Source organism: Scyliorhinus torazame, unplaced genomic scaffold (assembly GCF_047496885.1).
Source record: "Scyliorhinus torazame isolate Kashiwa2021f unplaced genomic scaffold, sScyTor2.1 scaffold_596, whole genome shotgun sequence".
Taxonomy (NCBI): domain Eukaryota; kingdom Metazoa; phylum Chordata; class Chondrichthyes; order Carcharhiniformes; family Scyliorhinidae; genus Scyliorhinus; species Scyliorhinus torazame.
Window position 1 is genome coordinate 10001 of NW_027308323.1, and position 14238 is coordinate 24238.

At 45.4% G+C, this 14238-nt stretch overlaps 1 long non-coding RNA gene across 1 annotated transcript in view; it reads left to right on the forward strand.

The window, feature by feature from the left end:
• LOC140406540 (uncharacterized) overlaps nucleotides 1-14238 on the forward strand; it is a 93181-nt gene that overhangs the window by 142 nt on the left and 78801 nt on the right. Inside the window, exon 1 of the long non-coding RNA XR_011939200.1 lies at nucleotides 1-249. This exon is cut by the window's left edge and continues 142 nt beyond it. This is a non-coding gene — a long non-coding RNA (uncharacterized lncRNA). The remainder of the gene's footprint in view (nucleotides 250-14238) is intronic.

The following is a 14238-nucleotide window of genomic DNA, read 5'->3' on the forward strand; positions in this document are numbered from 1 at the left end:
GATTGGACGGAGCCTGGAGTGGACGGACCCATCTGGCCGTGACCATGTGTATCTCCGCTGCGCTCCCTCTGCAGGGTTGCTGAAGTTGCCTCCCTGGAGCAGAATACCCAGTCCGGGGGAACGACAATCGTTTCCTCCTCACCAGATGGATGGCCCGTGGGACCACCAGCTCGACCAGCGTCTGTAGTTGCTGAGGTGCGGAGTGCCACATTCCAGCAGGAACAGTGGGTCAGATTTAACGTTGGTCAGGTAACTCAGGGGAGCGACTCATCGCAAAGTGTCTTTGATATTCACACATTAATTGATGCAATTTTAAAACCCATTTTTACACAGGGGACTTGCCAGTGTCAGAGTCCGGAGTGTGGACACGTGCGAGCTCCAGTTGTTGGATGTGCTGCTGACAGGCTGGGCTGAGAAAACAGCCCTGGTCAGTATCGGGCCTGTACCCCTGACTGGGAGACAATGGGGGGGGGGGGGGGCGGGGGCCCTGCCCCCATCATTGTACTCAGTGGGTGTTCGGGTCTCAGGACCGTCTTCACCTGGGGTGTCCCGATCCTGGGGCTGAAATGATCAAGTCCCAAACATTAAACTGGTCAAATTGCAAAATAATTAAAGTTGTTGTTTTAGATACACTGTCCTTTCCCTCTCTGGGACTGGGTCACAGTGTGTTAGACACACTGTCCTTTCTCTCTCTGGGACTGGGTGTCACAGTGTGTTAGATACACTGTCCTTTCCCCCTCTGGGACTGGGTGTCACAGTGTGTTAGATACACTGTCCTTTCCCCCTCTGGGACTGGGTGTCACAGTGTGTTAGATACACTCTCCTTTCCCTCTCTGGGACTGGGTGTCACAGTGTGTTAGATACACTGTCCACTCCCTCTCTGGGACTGGGTGTGAGTGTGTTAGATACACTGTCCTTTCCATCTCTGGGACTGCGTGTCACAGTGTGTTAGACACACTGTCCTTTCCCTCTCTGGGACTGGGTGTTACAGTGTGTTAGATACACTGTCCTTTCCCCCTCTAGGACTGTGTGTCACAGTGTGTTAGATACACTGTCCTTTCCCCCTCTGGGACTGGGTGTCAGTGTGTTAGATACACTGTCCTTTCCCTCGCTAGGACTGGGTGTTACAGTGTGTTAGATACACTGTCCTTTCCCTCTCTGGGACTGGGTGTTACAGTGTGTTAGATACACTGTCCTTTCCCACTCTGGGACTGGGTGACACAGTGTGTTAGATACACTGTCCTTTCCCCCTCTGGGACTGGGTGTCACAGTGTGTTAGACACACTGTCCACTCCCTCTCTGGGACTGGGTGTGAGTGTGTTAGATACACTGTCCTTTCCATCTCTGGGACTGAGTGTCACAGTGTGTTAGACACACTGTCCTTTCCCTCTCTGGGACTGGGTGTTACAGTGTGTTAGATACATTGTCCTTTCCCCCTCTGGGACTGTGTGTCACAGTGTGTTAGATACACTGTCCTTTCCCCCTCTGGGACTGGGTGTCTGTGTGTTAGATACACTGTCCTTTCCCTCGCTAGGACTGGGTGTTACAGTGTGTTAGATACACTGTCCTTTCCCTCTCTGGGACTGGGTGTCACAGTGTGTTAGATACACTGTCCTTTCCCTCTCTGGGACTGGGTGTCACAGTGTGTTAGATACACTGTCCTTTCCCTCTCTGGAACTGGGTGTGAGTGTGTTAGATACACTGTCCTTTCCCTCTCTGGGACTGGGTGTCACAGTGTGTTAGATACACTGTCCTTTCCCTCTCTGGGACTGGGTGTCACAGTGTGTTAGATACACTGTCCTTTCCCTCTCTGGAACTGGGTGTGAGTTTGTTAGATACACTGTCCTTTCCCTCTCTGGGACTGGGTGTCACAGTGTGTTAGATACACTGTCCTTTCCCTCTCTGGGACTGTGCCATAGTGTGTTAGATACACTGTCCTTTCCCTCTCTGGGACTGGGTGTCACAGTGTGTTAGATACACTGTCCTTTCCCTCTCTGGGACTGGGTGTCACAGTGTGTCAGATACACTGTCCTTTCCCTCTCTGGGACAGGGTGTCACAGTGTGTTAGATACAGTGTCCTTTCCCTCTCTGGGACTGTGTGTCACAGTGAGTTAGATACACTGTCCTTTCCCTCTCTGGGACTGTGTCACAGTGTGTTAGATATACTGTCCTTTCCCCCTCTGGGACTGGGTGTCACAGTGTTTTAGATACACTGTCCTTTAACTCTCTGGGACTGTGTCACAGTGTGTTTGATACACTGTCCTTTTCCACTCTGTGACTGATGTCACAGTGTGTTTGATACACTGTCCTTTCCCTCTCTGGGACTGGGTGTGAGTGTGTTAGATACACTGTCCTTTCCCTCTCTGGGACTGGGTGTCACAGTGTGTTAGATACACTGTCCTTTCCCTCTCTGGGACTGGGTCACAGTGTGTTTGATACACTGTCCTTTCCCTCTCTGGGACTGGGTGTCACAGTGTGTTAGATACACTGTCCTTTCCCTCTCTGGGACTGGGTGTCACAGTGTGTTAGATACACTGTCCTTTCCTTCTCTGGGACTGGGTGTCACAGTGTGTTAGATACACTGTCCTTTCCTTCTCTGGGACTGGGTGTTACAGTGTGTTAGATACACTGTCCTTTCCCTCTCTGGGACTGGGTGTCACAGTGTGTTAGATACACTCTCCTTTCCCTCTCTGGGACTGGGTGTCTGTGTGTTAAATACACTGTCCTTGCCTTCTCTGGGACTAGGTGTCACAGTGTGTTAGATACACTGTCCTTTCCCTCTCTGGGACTGGGTGTCACAGTGTGTTAGATACACTGTCCTCTCCCTGTCTGGGACTGGGTGTGAGTGTGTTAGATACACTGTTCTTTTCCTCTCTGGGACTGGATGTGAGTGTGTTAGATACACTGTCCTTTCCCCCTCTGGACTGGGTTTCACAGTGTGTTAGACACACTGTCCTTTCCCTCTCTGGGACTGGGTGTGAGTGTGTTAGATACACTGTCCTTTCCCCCTCTGGACTGGGTGTCACAGTCTGTTAGATACACTGTCCTTTCCCTCTCTGGGACTGGGTGTAACTGTGTTAGATACACTGTCCTTTCCCTCTCTGGGACTGGGTGTCACAGTGTGTTAGATACACTGTCCTTTCCCCCTCTGGGACTGGGTGTCACAGTGTGTTAGATACACTGTCCTTTCCCCCTCTGGGACTGGGTGTCACAGTGTTTTAGATGCACTGTCCTTTCCCTCTCTGGGACTGGGTGTCACAGTGTGTTAGATACACTGTCCTTTCCCTCTCTGGGACTGCGTGTCACAGTGTGTCAGATACACTGTCCTTTCCCTCTCTGGGACTGTGTCACAGTGTGTTTGATACACTGTCCTTTCCCTCTCCGGGACTGGGTGTCACAGTGTGTTAGATACACTGTCCTTTCCCACTCTGGGACTGGGTGTCACAGTGTGTTACATACACTATCCTTTCCCTCTCTGGGACTGGGTGTCACAGTGTGTTAGATACGCTGTCCTTTCCCTCTCTGTGACTGTGTCACAGTGTCTAAGATACTCTGTCCTTTCCCTCTCTGGGACTGGGTGTGAGTGTGTTAGATACACTGTCCTTTCCCTCTCTGGACTGGGTGTCTGTGTGTTAGATACACTGTCCTTTCCTTCTCTGAGACTGGGTGTCACAGTGTGTTAGATTCACTGTCCTTTCCTTCTCTGGGACTGGGTGTCACAGTGTGTTAGATACACTGTCCTTTCCCTCTCTGGGACTGGGTGTCACGGTGTGTTAGATACACTGTCCTTTCCCTCTCTGGGACTGGGTGTCACAGTGTGTTAGATACACTGGCATTTCCCTCTCTGGGACTGGGTGTCACAGTGTGTTAGATACACTGTCCTTTCCCTCTCTGGGACTGGGTGTCACAGTGTGTTAGATACACTGTCATTTCCCTCTCTGGGACTGGGTGTCATAGTGTGTTAGATACACTGTCATTTCCCTCTCTGGGACTGGGTGTCACAGTGTGTTAGATACACTGTCCTTTCCCTCTCTGGCACTGGGTGTCACAGTGTGTTAGATACACTGTCATTTCCCTCTCTGGGACTGGGTGTCACAGTGTGTTAGATACACTGTCCTTTCCCTCTCTGGGACTGGGTGTCACAGTGTGTTAGATACACTGTCATTTCCCTCTCTGGGACTGGATGTCACAGTGTGTTAGATACACTGTCCTTTCCCTCTTTGGGACTGGGCGTCACAGTGAGTTAGATACACTGTCCTTTCCCTCTCTGGGACTGGGTGTCACAGTGTGTTAGATACTCTGTCCTTTCCCTCTCTGGGACTGGGTGTCAGAGTGTGTTAGATACACTGTCCTTTCCCTCTCTGGGACTGGGTGTGAGTGTGTTAGATACACTGTCCTTTCCCTCTCTGGGACTGGGTGTCACAGTGTGTTCGATACACTGTCCTTTCCCTCTCAGGGACTGGGTGTGAGTGTGTTAGATACACTGTCCTTTCCCTCTCTGGGACTGGGTGTCACAGTGTGTTAGATACACTGTCCTTTCCCTCTCTGGGACTGGGTGTCACAGTGAGTTAGATACACTGTCCTTTCCCTCTCTGGGACTGGGTGTCACAGTGTGTTAGATACACTGTCCTTTCCCTCTCTGGGACTGGGTGTCACAGTGTGTTAGATACTCTGTCTTTTCCCTCTCTGGGACTGGGTGTCACAGTGAGTTAGATTCACTGTCCTTTCCCTATCTGGGACTGGGTGTCACAGTGTGTTAGATACACTGTCCTTTCCCTCTCTGGGACTGGGTGTCACAGTGTGTTCGATACACTGTCCTTTCCCTCTCTGGAACTGGGCATCACAGTGTGTTAGATACACTGTCCTTTCCCCCTCTGGGACTGGGTGTCAGGGTGTTAGATACACTGTCATTTCCCTCTCTGGGACTGGGTGTCACAATGTGTTAGATACACTGTCCTTTCCCCCTCTGGGACAAGGTGTCACAGTGTGTTAGATACACTGTCCTTTCCCCCTCTGGGACTGGGTGTCACAGTGTGTTAGATACACTGTCCTTTCCCACTCTGGGACAAGGTGTCACATTGTGTTAGATACACTGTCCTATCCCTCTCTGGGACTGGGTGTCACAGTTATAAGAATCTATAATTTATGGGATCTTAACCTGTCGAAATACGCCAAGTTTGGGGGAAGCTTAGTTGATGAATCAAGTCCTGGCGCAATACGACAAGTTATAAGATTTGTACTATTTCTGGACTCTGCCAAGTTGTTCGATTCCTTGTATTATTCGACTGTGTATAGTTGAAGGAATTTATATCATCTCTGCTATTCGGTTATCAGTAGCACTTTGCGAATACTGGAACTCAGCAGAAATTTGCAGTATAAACTTCTCAGGTGCCAAAAAGAATTGTTTTATTTGTAGTCGCTTGATTACAATTTGAAAGCCATTTAAAAGGCAATTCGTAGACAATTTGAAGCTTTCAGAGAATTACAGACATTATCTTTCTTTGCTTTGGCAGACAGCTCGAAAGTAACTTTTAAAAGGTCAAAGTCTGGCAATGAAACATGAAGAGAGAGAGAGAGCTAATCTTCAACTAAACTCAAACTCAAAGTCAAAAGTGAACTAACATCACTGACGCAGACTGGTAGACTGACAGAACCCCCAAAAGACATCTCCTAAAATGGAGACTATTAAGGACAAAACTGACTAAACTAACAGAAAGACAAACTGACAGAATCAAAGACAGAAATTAAGGACAGACAACACCAAAAGACAACACAGCACAACACACGAGACAACACAACAACACTAAAATGGCGGGCGGAAACTTTTCAGTTATACACTTTCATATCTGTCTTAAGTCATCTAATCACACCCCAATATAATCCTAATTGGTTTGGGTTAGACTCAAACACATTTGATTTGATGGCAAGCCGTCCATCTTCAATGTGCAACATCAGCTTTTCTGACCCAGCTGTTATCTGCATTGTGAACAATGGTGCCTTCATGTTGCTATGGTATTCAGTCCCTGTTCTTGACAATTAGCACACGCAGTGTCAAATTGTCTTGCAACTGTGCTGTTTTAATGTCACACTGACTCTGAAAATATGCATTTGCCAGAACAACGGACCTCAGTAAAAGTGAATTATGCTGTATAAATGGGTATTTAAAACTGGGGCTCAACATTTATGCTTAAACAGCTATCTTTTACCTATACTAGTTGTATTCGACATACCTGGCTTCTACAGTCGGCCCTTTGATAAATCGAAAAATTCAGTGAGATATATCAGAAAAGATTAAAATACATCATTAATGCGATAGGATAGGTAAAAGCGCAAAGAATCATTGCAGGTATTTCAAAATAATTATTATAATTAATAAATTAATGAAATTTGATCACATTGGTATGTTATGTAAATGATGAATACAGCTACACAGGACAATGAGATTATTCTTATTGTGGACATTCCAGTGTGTCCAAGCCACCCACAAATTTTATCCCAGAGAGAGAGAAATTGGGGTGGATCAAGTTTTTTGATGTCGTTTTGGATATGTAATGCCAAATCTTTAACTTCTTTAGAGTTATCGGGAATGAAAGTGCAACACTCTGCGCCAATCAGGGCGCAGGTGCCACCTTTTCCAGCTGGCACACAGTCCAGTGCCATTTGATTTTGTAATACCACGGTTAACATTTTACAGATCTTACCATTGATATCATGATTACATAATTCAGCAATAAACAATTAATAATAACTTCATGTATACAAATAAAATGATTATACAATAAAAGTTGAACATATGATCTAGTAATAAATGGTAAAATGATTATCAAAATTGATGTCAAGTCTTTGACATCTTCTGGATAATACACAAAAGCTTGTTGAAAGGGTTAATTTTCTTGCAGAGACAAAAAGAGGCGTATAGCTTGGAATGATGCCATTCGCATCTTTAAACTTTTTTTTTGTCACTCAAATGGACTGGGAGTAAAAGTTGGATTGCTGCCAAATTCACGTTATGAAATTTCTTTGAACAACCTGTTCCTTTGGCTTTTAATCAAAGATTGTTGTTTTTTTTTAAAAACCAGCTTCCACATTGTTTGAAGTTTTAATTTCCAGGCTAATTTTAAACATTTATTTTAAAATATCAAATACAATAACTTATTAAATATATAACTGAACCAATCTTGTGCTGTATCTTGATTTTCTGTAGATGAATTTGTCGATTCTGTTAAAGGAAACACAGCTAACAAGATATGTTAATTTCTTTAAATTGATAAAGCAACGTTCAGAATAATGACAGTTTTCTTAAGTTGACAGTTCTTGGCAACTTTTTAGCGATACATTGAGGTTTCTTTAGCTGCTTTGATGGCAGCCGTTCTGTTCTGAGTAAGTTCCCTTTTTCGTTTGGAAATTTTCTGTCCCAAGTAAACATCTTTCTGGGCAATTTGTGCTTTGTGAAAGCTAGCTTTGTGACTGTTAGTGCTGGGGTGGTTCAAGACCACCCGTAAGTCTTTGTCATGATCATCTTTATTGATGGAGGTTATCAGAACATCATCTTCATATTGGATAATGTTGGAAGGCCGAACAGGCAGTTGCCTGAGATGATTCTGTAAAGCCATGTGGTAAACAGTTGGGCTATTATGATACTGTTGTTGATTAACTGTAAAAGCAAACCATGGTTGTAGTTGCTTAGCCAGTGTTGCTGACCAGAAGCCATACTGGGTGTGTCTTGTTGGTACGTGTTACATGGTTGACCACGAGGTGGAGATGTATTGTAGTGAACATTGTCTACTTCATTATCATCTCTCGAATCCATCCGTTGTTTTTGATAGCATTTTGCCATCCAGTGTCCTACTCTACCACAGAAAAGACATTGTGGTATTTTCTTACATGATTTTAATGGAGCAAGGGTACATGTTTGCCCTGGCGCTGGTGGTGAAATTGTAGTTACTGCTGATATTCCTGTAGGTGCTGCAACAGCCGCCGCTGGAGCAGCAGGTAACATGGGCTGGATTTGAGCAATAGGCTGCATTCGAGCAGCTGCAGTGTTAAAAGTTGCCTGATTGTGCAAACCACGATCTATCTGAATGCATCGGTCAACTATGTCTCGGTATGTGCCAGCTGTGGCCCAAGCTGGTAAAACCAAATTCAAGGCAGCAGAAACTCCAGGTTTAACACCGGCTATAAAAGCCGTTTTTAATGGACTTAAAGTGCTTGCATCCCATGTGTCATTTTCCTAGTCGAGTGTCATCCCTGAATATTCCATCCAAGTATGTAAAAATCTTTCCTCAAAATCCTGAATATCTTCATCATTTTTTTGAAAGCATGACGTGATCTTAGACCAATTGGTCCTTGGGGGGTGAAGTTTTAATAGCCAACTCTTGACTGCTAGCCAACCAGCTTCTAAATTTTGCAAATCGTCTCCAAGGGCAACTTCTACTTCATTTCTAAGGGTTGATAGGGTGGACAGTGAGAGCCTTCTCCCGCAGATGGAAGTTGCTGGCACGAGGGGACATAGCTTTAAACTGAGGGGTAATAGATATAGGACAGAGGTCAGAGGTAGGTTCTTTACGCAAAGAGTAGTGAGGCCATGGAATGCCCTACCTGCTACAGTAGTGAACTCGCCAACATTGAGGGCATTTAAAAGTTTATTGGATAAGCATATGGATGATAAGGGCATAGTGTAGGTTAGATGGCTTTTGTTTCGGTGCAACATTGTGGGCCGAAGGGCCTGTACTGCGCTCTATCATTCTATGTTCTATGTTCTATGTTCTATGAGTACCTAGCATGATAGTCAGAATTTGTACTCCATCAAATGGGTGGAGACTGTAAATGGCTTGTAATCTGTGAATTCCATCCCATGTGGTCATACCACCCTTTTTAGGGTGTGGAAGACCTTTGGACCATTCGTCAATTTTAGAAGGATCAATTTGTTCATGAACCCATTGGTGGTCAAATATGTTTCTAGTGATAGTTTCACCATCTTCTATTTTTTTGCTTCCAACTCTAACCCGTTTGCGTTTTAAAGGGGCTAGTCGAATTACTTTAGTATTTTGTATTGTAGGAACACTATCTTCGTCTGATTCATCCGACAGAGAGAATGATTTATTTTTAACAATTGATCTCGGCTGTGCAATTGTCGATTGCGCCACTAGGTGGGGGGCTTGGGCTGCTTTCTGAGTTTGTTCAATTTTTTCCACAGAAAGCCTGTTTGTCAAAGAATTGCAGTGTTCAATTACATTGTTTATATCTCTTTCTAAAACACATCTTTCTTTCATTAACTTGCAATTTTCAAGTTCAATTCGCTCAGTTTTTAATTGCAATTGTCGGTATTTTGACTCCACTCCAAAGACTTGATTTTGGAATTCTGTTATTTGAAAAGATAACTGCTGGAGTTCAGAGGTTTTGTTTTGCAAATCTGTTCTAATTTCATCATAATGCTCAAGTTTGGATTTTGCAACTTGCAAATCTTCAACAACTGCACTTAGTTGGTCTTTAGTGGACTGAAGCTGATGATCACTTTTATTTTTAACAATAATCTCTTGCTGACTGTGTATCCGTCCCGTAATTACCAGGGACCATTTTACACGTTCTGCACCGTGTAATCGTGTGCATTTTAGAACATAAGAACTAGGAGCAGGAGTAGGCCGTCTGGCCCCTCGAGCCTGCTCCACCATTCAATGAGATCATGGCTGATCTTTTGTGGACTCAGCTCCACTTTCCGGCCCGAACACCATAACCCTTAATCCCTTTATTCTTCAAAAAACTATCTATCTTTATCTTAAAAACATTTAATGAAGGAGCCTCTACTGCTTCACTGGGCAAGGAATTCCATAGATTCACAACCCTTTGGGTGAAGAAGCTCCTCCTAAACTCAGTCCTAAATCTACTTCCCCTTATTTTGAGGCTATGCCCCCTAGTTCTGCTTTCACCCGCCAGTGGAAACAACCTGCCCGCATCTATCCTATCTATTCCCTTCATAATGTTATATGTTTCTATAAGATCCCCCCTCATCCTTCTAAATTCCAACGAGTACAGTCCCAGTCTACTCAACCTCTCCTCGTAATCCAACCCCTTCAGCTCTGGGATTAACCTAGTGAATCTATTCTGCACACCCTCCAGTGCCAGTACGTCCTTTCTCAAGTAAGAAGACCAAAACTGAACACAATACTCCAGGTGTGGCCTCACTAACACCTTATACAATTGCAGCAGAACCGCCCTAGTCTTAAACTCCATCCCTCTAGCAATGAAGGACAAAATTCCATTTGCCTTCTTAATCACCTGTTGCACCTGAAAACCAACTTTTTGCGACTCATGCACGAGCACACCCAGGTCTCTCAGCACAGCAGCATGTTTTAATATTTTATCATTTAAATAATAATCCCTCGGATAAATAAAATACCCTCGGATATTTAAATCCCAGTCGTGACCATCCTTTAACCATGTTTCAGTAATGGCCACAGATGGAATACAATGTATTTTCCCCATGCTCTCTTGATATTATTGAAGGACCACTGTCCTCTGGGGATATCATACTTTGATTCAATTTTTTTTGAGGTTTCACATAGGTTAAAATGTCTACGAGTGAAAGATCTACAATCCCCCAACATATCTTCAACAGAAACATCTGGTATTCCAGTACCCCCCTTGGATATAGTGGGGAGTAATTTTCTGTCTGCTAAAGGCTCTGAATCTACACTTTGATTTGGATCAGCCATAACTTTTCTTGATCGCTGACTGCCGTTTTATTTTAGTTACTGCAGTGACTAATCTTCCAGTCACGTCTATGATAGTCTGAACGACTGGCACTTGATTTATTTTACACAGTCTATAAAAAATGTTCTTTTCAAGAGTCGAAGTACTGATTGATGCGGCTTTAAGACTTTTAATGGGTGAAAAAGATATTTCTTACCCTAGTCTAGCCGTGGATTCCGGCTGTCTTCTGGGCCTCCTCCGATTATCTCCGAAGCTTCCCGTAGGTTCCGGACATCCTCCGATTATCTTCGAAGCATTCCGTCGTCACCTGGGCTTCCGAAGGTCGTTCAGTACTCCCCCTCCCAGCTGCAGACTACGCCAATTATAAATGGTTTGTAATCAGAAGATTCTAGGTTTGACTCCTGGCTGGCTCGCCAAAATGAAAGAATCTTTAATTGATGGGATGTTAACCTGTCGAACTACGCCAAGTTTGGGGGAAACTTAGTTGATGAATCAAGTCCTGGCACAATACGACAAGTTGTAAGATTTGTACTATTTCTGGACTATGCCAAGTTGTTTGATTCCTTGTATTATTCGACTGTGTAACGTTGAAGGAATTTATATTATCTCTGCTATTCGGTTATCAGTAGCACTTTGCAAATACTGGAACTCAGCAGAAATTTGCAGTTATAACTTCTGAGGTGCCAAAAAGAATTGTTTAATTTGTAGTCGCTTGATTACAATTTGAAAGTCATTTAAAAGGCAATTCGTAGACAATTTGAAGCTTTCAGAGAATTACAGACATTATCTTTCTTTGCTTAGGCAGACAGCTCGAAAGCAACTTTTAAACAGTCAAAGTCTGGCAATGAAACATGAAGAGAGAGACAAAACTATTAAGGACAAAACTGACTAAACTAACAGAAAGACAAACTGACAGAATGAAAGATAGAAATTAAGGACACACAACACCAAAAGACAACACAGCACAACACACGAGACAATACAACAACACTAAAATGGCGGGCGGAAACTTTTCAGTTATACACTTTCATATCTGTCTTAAGTCATCTAATTACACCCCAATATAATCCAAATTGGTTTGGGTTAGACTCAAACACATTTGATTTGATGGCAAGCCGTCCATCTTCAATGTGCAACATCAGCTTTTCTGACCCAGCTGTTATCTGCATTGTGAACAATGGTGCCTTCATGTTGCTATGGTATTCAGTCCTTGTCCTCGACAATTAGCACAAGCAGTGTCAAATTATCTTGCAACTGTGCTGTTTTATATTAATGATTTGGATGAGAATTTAGGAGGCATGGTTAGTAAGTTTGCAGATGACAAGATTGGTGGCACAGTGGATAGTGAAGAAGGTTATCTAGGATTGCAACGGGATCTTGATCAATTAGGCCAGTGGGCCGACGAATGGCAGATGGAGTTTAATTTAGATAAATGTGAGGTGATGCATTTTGGCAGATCGAATCAGGCCAGGACCTACTCAGTTAATGGTATGGCGTTGGGGAGAGTTATAGAACAAAGAGATCTAGGAGTACAGGTTCATAGCTCCTTGAAGGTGGAGTCGCAGGTGGACAGGGTGGTGAAGAAGGCATTCGGCATGCTTGGTTTCATTGGTCAGAACATTGAATATAGGAGTTGGGACGTCTTGTTGAAGTTGTACAAGACATTGGTACGGCCACACTTGGAATACTGTGTGCAGTTCTGGTCACCCTATTATAGAAAGGATATTATTAAACTAGAAAGAGTGCAGAAAAGATTTACTAGGATGTTGCCGGGACTTGATGGTTTGAGTTATAAGGAGAGGCTGGATAGACTGGGACTTTTTTCCCTGGAGCGTAGGAGGCTTAGGGGTGATCTTATAGAGGTCTATAAAATAATGAGGGGCATAGATAAGGTAGATAGTCAACATTTTTTCCCAAAGGTAGGGGAGTCTAAAACTAGAGGGCATAGGTTTAAGGTGAGAGGGGAGAGATTCAGAAGGGCCCAGAGGGGCAATTTCTTCACTCAGAGGGTAGTGAGTGTCTGGAATGGGCTGCCAGAGGTAGTAGTAGAGGCGGGTACAATTGTGTCTTTCAAAAAGCATTTAGATGGTTACATGGGTAAGATGGGTATAGAGGGTTATGGGCCAAGTGCGGGCAACTGGGACTAGCTTAATGGTAAAAACTGGGCGGCATGGACTGGTTGGGCCGAAGGGCCTGTTTCCATGCTGTAAACTTCTATGATTCTAATAGGCCCCGACCCCGAACGTATGCGCACCCTCGTGGAATTCCCCCTCCCGCACTGCCCAAAAGCCCTGAAACGCTGCCTGGGGTTTTTTTTCATACTACGCCCAGTGGGTCCCCCAGTACGCAGACAAGGCCCGCCCCCTAATACAGACCACGACCTTCCCTCTGTCGACAGAGGCTTGCCAGGCCTTCAGCCGCATCAAAGCGGATATCGCAAAGGCCACGATGCGCGCCATCGAGTCCCTCCCCTTCCAGGTCGAGAGCGACGCCTCCGACGTAGCTCTAGCGGCCACCCTTAACCAAGCGGGCAGACCCGTGGCCTTTTTCTCCCGGACCCTCGACGCCTCAGAAATCCGCCACTCCTCAGTGGAAAAGGAAGCCCAAGCCATAGTGGAAGCTGTGCGACATTGGAGGCATTACCTGGCCGGCAGGAGACTCTCCTCATTGACCAACGGTCGGTAGCCTTCATGTTCGATAATGCACTGCGGGGCAAAATCAAAAATGACAAGATCTTAAGGTGGAGGATCGAGCTCTCCACCTTCAACTATGAGATCTTGTACCGTCCCGGAAAGCTGAACGAGCCGTCCGATGCCCCATCCCGCGGCCCATGTGCCAACGCACAAATTAACCGCCTCCAAACCCTCCACGAGGACCTCTGCCATCCGGGGGTCACTCGGTTTTTCCACTTTATCAAGTCCCGCAATCTCCCATACTCTTTAGAGGAGGTCCGTACAGTCACAAGGAACTGCCACATCTGCGCAGAATGCAAACCGCATTTTTTTAGGCCGGATGGTGTGCACCTGATTAAGGCTTCCCGCCCCTTTGAACGCCTTAGTCTCGATTTCAAAGGGCCCCTACCCTCCACCGACCGCAACACATATTTTCTTAATGTGGTGGACGAATACCCCCGCTTCCCATTCGCCATTCCCTGCTCTGACATGACCGTGGCCACAGTCATTAAAGCCCTGAACACCATATTCACACTGTTCGGTTACCCCGCATACGTCCACAGCGACAGGGGGTCCTCTTTCACGAGTGACGAGCTGCGCCAGTTCCTGCTCAGCAAGGGCATAGCCTCAAGCAGGATGACCAGGTACAACCCCCGGGGGAACGGGCAAGTAGAGAGGGAGAACGGCACGGTCTGGAAGGCCGTCCTACTGGCCCTACGGTCCAGGGACCTCCCAGTTTCACGGTGGCAGGAGGTCCTCCCGGACGCTCTCCACTCCATCCGGTCGTTATTATGTATGAGGGCCCTTCGGCCCTCCAAGTCTGCGCTGATCACGTGATCCTATCTGGACCAATCGC